Below are 6,846 nucleotides of genomic sequence, written 5' to 3'. Positions count from 1 at the left end.
TATATATATATATATATATATATATATATATATATATATATATATATATATATATATATATCTCCACACAATGCACACACACACATATATATATATATATACATATATAAATGTGTATACTTTTATTTTCTTTTACTTCTTTCACTCATTTGACTGCGGTCATGCTGGAACATCTTTAGTCGAACAATTTTACCGTGCGACTTATTCTTTGTAAGCCTAGCACTAATTCTATCCGTCTCCTTTTGCCGAACTGCTGTTTTAAATGCATTTAATAAATACTAAATGCATACATAGACACATTAAATGCACAAACACACACACACACACATATATAGCTCGGTGCATACAGACACATAAAGTGCACATATTCTTTCACTCTGGTTGTCTACCGAAATCCGATGATATTCACTTCATTAATAGTGAAGTTTTGATGGCTGACCAATCCAGTTCTGGATCCACAAGCTATATTGGTGAGTGGATAAGTAACGGCGCTGGCAACCACGTTTGCATGTTACCTAGCTTCCTTCTGCTACCTTCAAGTTGTCACTTCCATTTCCTATTCATAAATTTTATCACCGCTCAGCTGTCACCAAGTGATTCGTTCGGCAGAAGTTCCATGTCAGTGGTATACTAGCATACTATTGGTGATGAGCAATAGTGCCATCTTTTCCAAATATCTGAACATTCTCTTTTAAATTTAAGACCGAAATGCATCAGGCGCTGGCCATTGCTGGGGCAAATTTTCGTCTCTGATAGTTATTGTGTTTTTAACACAGCAAATCCATAAGAAATGCTACCTTAAACAAATACTGTTGTAGTAACTGGCCCATGGACAATATTTATGCATTAAGTATGATACATAGATGGCTATTTTAATTTAAATCTGCTTTAAGTGCACATACTGGATTTTTAGTAAGCCAGGCGATTATTCGCAACATCAGTCAATGTTTTATTCACTTTTTCCAAAATCAAAGACAACGACTGGTCGTCCCATCATGTGGCTGGTTGCGTATATGTACCACTGAAAAGGTCGAAATGCAGCTAACGAAATTGCATTTGACCATTGAAAATGGCCGAAATGCACCTAATGCTCTCGCAGGTCGCTGCTGGAACGAACTTTCGTCTCTCTCTCTCTCCCTATTGTGTTTTTAACATAAGTCCATGAGATGTTATCTCACAACAAATACTGCAGTAACTGACCATCGACAGTGTATATAATACGTAAATGGTTACTTTTTCTCTTTTAATCAAGAGAGGAAGACAGTACCTACGGTCTTTTCTAGATCTAAAAGATAGAGGAAAAGAGTTGTCCTGAAACCGGAGACAGCCCGACCGTTTGCAACAGAGTGGACTCTGCTAAAAGGCACTTAAGGTGCCAGGTGGTAGCATTAAACGAAGCAACAGATTAAGTCGATCATTCAAAAAAGTCCTGGCGTGATAAGGCAGACATCCGTCCGACGCCGTAACGTTTCCGCAAGTCCACCGCCTGAGACTTGGGTACTTTATTGACCCCAGAAGAATAAAAAGCTAAGCTGACCTCGACATGATTCGAACTAGGACAGCAGCATTAACAACAGCACTCTGGGACTTATTAAACAGGCACTGGCCGCTTTTAGAAGACTTCTGTGCAGTCTTTGAGAACAAGAGTCTTCGTCCTTCTCCAAAAGATACTGTACAGTAATCCCTCGACTATCGCGGGTGTTGTTCCAAACCACCCACACGCGATAAGTGAAAATCCGCGAAGTAGAAACAGTACTGCACTGTATATTTTTAAATTTATTTTTATAATTTGTATCTATTTATTTTATTGTAAATGCAAAACAACACCACGGAGGAATCGACGTAAGCTTACATAATAAACCGCGATGTGGCGAGGGATTACTGTATACCCAGCAGCCTGTATCAATCTCCTCTTCTCTAGTTGCGAATCTAAGGTGGTCTAGTCCTTGAATCACTTCCATACGAGCTACCTCCAGTACATTATCGGAAATATTTCCAAAAACCAACAACAAAAGTATTAAGGCCATGATCACATAACGCCAGCTGCAGCGGCAGAAGCGCGTGGTAAGGAATTTCCTATGTCGGTTACCCCGCATGGATGGTACACGGCCGACTGCATCATGACTGGCGCTCAGCTGGGGGATTGCAAAGAACACTAAGAATTAAACGTGTGTGTGTGTGTGTGTGCGCGCGCCATACACACACTATTCTGTTGATCAAAGTAGATTTTACAATAAAAAGCTATCAAATTTAGAAATCACAAGTCAATATGCCATCCACGCCAACGATGACTTGGCGCGAATGACACTGGTGCCACTGGCTCTCGGAAGTGACACTAGATTCATTACTTTAACGAATCACACTCTGAAAGATACTCTCTTAAAACGATTGAGCCTAGATTTATTAATATATAATCATAGAAGCAAAACGAGTACATTTGACTAAATAAACAATACACCACACCGTTGGTAGGTATATTTGATCAAATCTGAAAGTATAAAAACCAGTCATCCACGTTGAGATTTGATCTCAGAATCAACTAAACACCGTCATTTTAATCCGGTACTCCAACGATTTGTCATCCACGCCTTATATTCTTTATATGTAATACATTCAAATGAAACACAATGTCTTCATCAGCAATGTTGACGGTGAATTCGGCGATCTTACGGTACGAGTCCTAAATATCGGCCTTTTCCGTAAAAAGTGTCTTCGGCGATCTTTACCAAAGATCGGCCTTTTCCGTAACACCCGCACGATCTTTACTACGGTGTTAGGGTTACGGTTAGGGATGGAGTTCCCTAACCCTAAACCCTTCAAAATAAATCGCGCTCTCTGTATGTCTTTCGCTTTTATGACGTCGTTTCCCTGTTTCTCTCCAACACTTTTTACGGAAAAGCCGATCTTTGGTAAAGATCGCCGAAGACACTTTTTACGGAAAAGGTCGATACTTAGGACTCGTACCGTAAGATCGCCCGGTGTATTTGTGTATTGGTATCCACTTCCAATAATGTCCACTCCTACGCAGGTGATACCGATTGTTATTCGCCCCTGATGTTCCACAGCGAAGCACCATCCACAGGAAACCCCAGACACCTAACGCCAAACTTGCACCGACTCTTTGAACAGAGACATAAAAAGCATTCATTAATGGAGTCATGCAAATCTTGTCCCCTTCAAGAGCTCAAACCTAAGAAAACAATATCGTATCATTCTCTAAACATGAAATACTCCCAACTGGAAGCCTCAAGATTGCTGTAAATATTAGGCCACAACTATCACCGAGGACCTCTCATGGAGAATTATAACGTCGACCACAGTAAAAGTTATACCGCAAAGACAGGTCTTCCCTCAAACTATTAAGCTTCTACAAAATCCAAGTGGAATTCACAACGGAGTACTTACTGCTATCCCATCTGGGACGATGCTGCTGTTACACATAACAGTCTTCCTGAACAGCATTAAAAAGAAACCCCAACACACACACACTCTTCAACCTCTGACCTACAAGTGCTATGTCCTTTGTCATTTGTATGGTAAGAATAGAGGTCTCTGCTCTTCGAAGCTGGTTGATCCCCTGCCGCTTCTTTCAAATCCACCAAATCCACTCGTTTTTCCTCTTTCCGTAAGCCATATTGTGTTTACCTACTGCTCTACCTAAAAACACTACGCCTAGCGTTTCCCCTCTAGAATTCGTTCCCAGCTCATATTTTCCCTTTAATCGTGTTCATTTCACCGCCCATGAGGTCTTGCGAAGGCTATAGGCACAGCTTCTCATTCCAGACAAGACCATCACAATGTCTATGTAGGCAGGATTCGTATAGGCATCATCTCGTCGATTGTTTGTTTCTTTTATTTACTTATTTTTTAACTCCTTCCATTTCTCAGAGCGTTAAACTAATAATTTTGACCACGAATCCATCCCGTTCTCCATGTATTTGTGTGTGTGTGAGATACAGAAACACACAATAAACGGTAATTTTTCAGATTAGCACCCGCACGATATTCACTAGGGTGTTAGGGTTAGGGTTTTAAGGTCAGAGTTAGGGTTAGGGAATTCCGTCCCTAACCGTAACCCTAAACACTAACCCTAACCCTAACACCCTAGTGAAGATCGTGCGGGTGTTAATCTGAGAAATTACCCAATAAACAATATGAATGACCAATGAAACGCCATCTACAAGAAACCCCTCCTTTTCATATAATGTATTAATTTTAGCGTTATAGAAAAGTCAGAACGACATTTTAAACATACACATATCGTTATGTTCACATTTGTTTCATTTTGTGAAAGTATTGTAAACTTTAATGCAGGAAACAGCTTCGTCGTACATCTACAACCTGGTCGCTGTTAATTCCATTGTGTGGTTAAATTTACTTCACAACCACGTGGTTCCAGGTGCGATTCCACAGGGTAGCACCTTAGGAAAATGTCTTCTACCATGGCAACCAAACAAATGCTTTGCGAATGGAATATGTAGGCGGGAAACTGAGCAGAAGCCCATCATGAGACAGGTCAGAGTTTTAGACCGGAGAGTGAGGGTGAGGGTGGGAGAATTGCTTATTTTTGTTAAATACGTTCTCAAATGTTTAAATCACATCTGTCTTTAAGTATGGGAATGGTTAATGCCTTTTACTTGTCAGTTTGATATATAAAGAAGTAATTCCATTATGATGCTTTTGGGCAGCTGTCTGAACAAAAAACTGCTAAGTAGGCATTTTTTTATATCATGGGTCATTAAAATTCTTTTAAATATTCTTCTATTGCCTATCTTCAATGGATGTGTGTGACTGACTTTCTTTTATTTACTCTTGAACTGTTCATTTGTAGCTTTCTTTTTTTGGTTTCCAGATTTAATTTCACGTCCCCCACCATCTTTTAATATTCCAAATTGCCAACTGGTTTATTTATTTCTCATTTTCTCGGAGACAGGGTGAAAAGACAAGAGACGCCGCTTGCCATGTATTTTAAATATATTTCTAAGTATGTTTATAATATAAAATATTCGCAAATTGGAATCAGTCTGTATGTCGTGAGCAAGAGCAGGAGATAAAAACGTCGCCCTTTCAAAGCCTAGCCAGGCTCATGGGCCCGGTTTCCCGGTTTCTATGTATGTGGTCCCTCCCCCACCAGCTGGACGGGACGCCAGTCCATCGCAGCGTTACTCAAGAAACAGGAATAAAAAGTGAGAGAAAGTTAGGGCGAAAGAGTACATCAGGGGTCGCCACTACCCCCTGCCGGAGCCTCGTGGAGCTTAGGTGTTTTCGCTCAATAAACACACACAACGCCCGGTCTGGGAATCGAAACCGCGATCCTAACCACTGGGCCATTGCGCCTCCACAAGAGCAGGAGAGGAAAAATCTAATGTTTAATGTGCGTATGGCAGGTGGCTCCTTCGCTAGTTTGCTCCGATACTATTGTTTGACCTCGATATGTTTATAATAATAGGTAGTGGCCAGATTGTAGACGTTACGAAGAAACCTTTTTCCTATTATGTATTAAGCAATAGCACGAAATCAAAGTGAAAATAACTAAGTTCTTTTACTTGTTTCAGTCATTGGACTGCAGCCCATGCTGGGGAACTACCCAGAAATGTTTAGTCGAACAAATTGATCCCAGTACTTATTTTTCAAGTTTGGTACTTACTGTATTGGTCTCTTTGCCAAACCACTTAGTTACAGCAATGTAAACAAACCAGCACCGGATGTCAAACGGTAATGGGAAACACATATATACATACATGTGTGTGTGTGTGTATGACAGGTTCCAACATAGTGTCTGTCTACCAAATTCACTTGCAAAACAGTTGTCGGCTCGGAGCAATAATAGAGAACACTTGCCCAAGGTGCTGTGCAGTGGGGCTCAACGTGAAACCACGTGGTTGTAAAGCGAACTTCTCAACCAGTATTTCCGCTGTGTAATTGCTTCAGTTTCATCACACGATTTCAGATCAAGTTACTTGTAATATAAGGACAATTGTGTGTGTGTGTGTGTCCGCGCGCGCATCCATGCGCGCGTGTGTTAACACTGTTTTATAAAGCCTGTTCAACGCAAATTAGAAATAAAGGGGAGAAAACCGAAGGAAAACAAACTTTGTATTTTACCATATACACACTTCTTCAGCCCTCTAGATCAGTGGTTTTCAACAGGGGGTCATATAAGATATTTGGGTAAATTGGTGATCTATAATAGTATTTTAAGGACCCCAAAAGAAATATTGCTTTAGATGTATGCATTGGTATGTATAGCAAGGAACAACCAGGCCTCTTTCTCTAACATTTTACATAGTTCAACCTACACAAGTTAATGTATGAAAAACAAAAGAGGAATATATACATATATATATGTACTTGGAAAAGGATGCGTGGCGTTCAATCATATAATAATATAAATATATGCATATATACATACATATATGCACATACCTACATATATATGTATATATACATGCATATATGGGTACAGGACATCAAGAAAACGTGGACACAGCGAGAAACGAAAACATAAAAACAAAAACATAGAAAACGAACTTTTTTCGAACAACGAAAAAAGCAGAGAATCGAGACATGCAACATAAAGAACATTCCCTTCATCAGTTGTCCCTGTTTCAACGTGGAGTAGATGAAACAGGAACAACTGATGAAGGGAATGCTCTTTATGTTGCATGTCTCGGTTCTCTGAGTTTAATGTTAACACTATATACAACATCGACTTGTATGCCGGAAAATAAAGTACACACTGAGAAATTCGATACATCTATATAGACAAATACAGCTACGACTGCCAATGCACTGAGGGCGTAAAGAACCAGATCGAATATCGCAAAGCGTTTTCACCAGCGATCG

The 6,846-nt window shown here is 40.0% G+C and overlaps 1 protein-coding gene across 1 annotated transcript in view; it reads right to left on the bottom strand.

The window, feature by feature from the left end:
- Positions 1-6,846, bottom strand: part of LOC106877486 (putative uncharacterized protein DDB_G0279653) — a 224,664-nt gene that overhangs the window by 109,387 nt on the left and 108,431 nt on the right. The gene's annotated exons all lie outside the window — the stretch shown is intronic.

The sequence above is a fragment of the Octopus bimaculoides genome, chromosome 3, assembly GCF_001194135.2.
Source record: "Octopus bimaculoides isolate UCB-OBI-ISO-001 chromosome 3, ASM119413v2, whole genome shotgun sequence".
Taxonomy (NCBI): Eukaryota; Metazoa; Mollusca; class Cephalopoda; order Octopoda; family Octopodidae; genus Octopus; species Octopus bimaculoides.
Note: the sequence above shows the minus strand (reverse complement) of the source record. Positions and strands in the feature narration are given on the sequence as shown.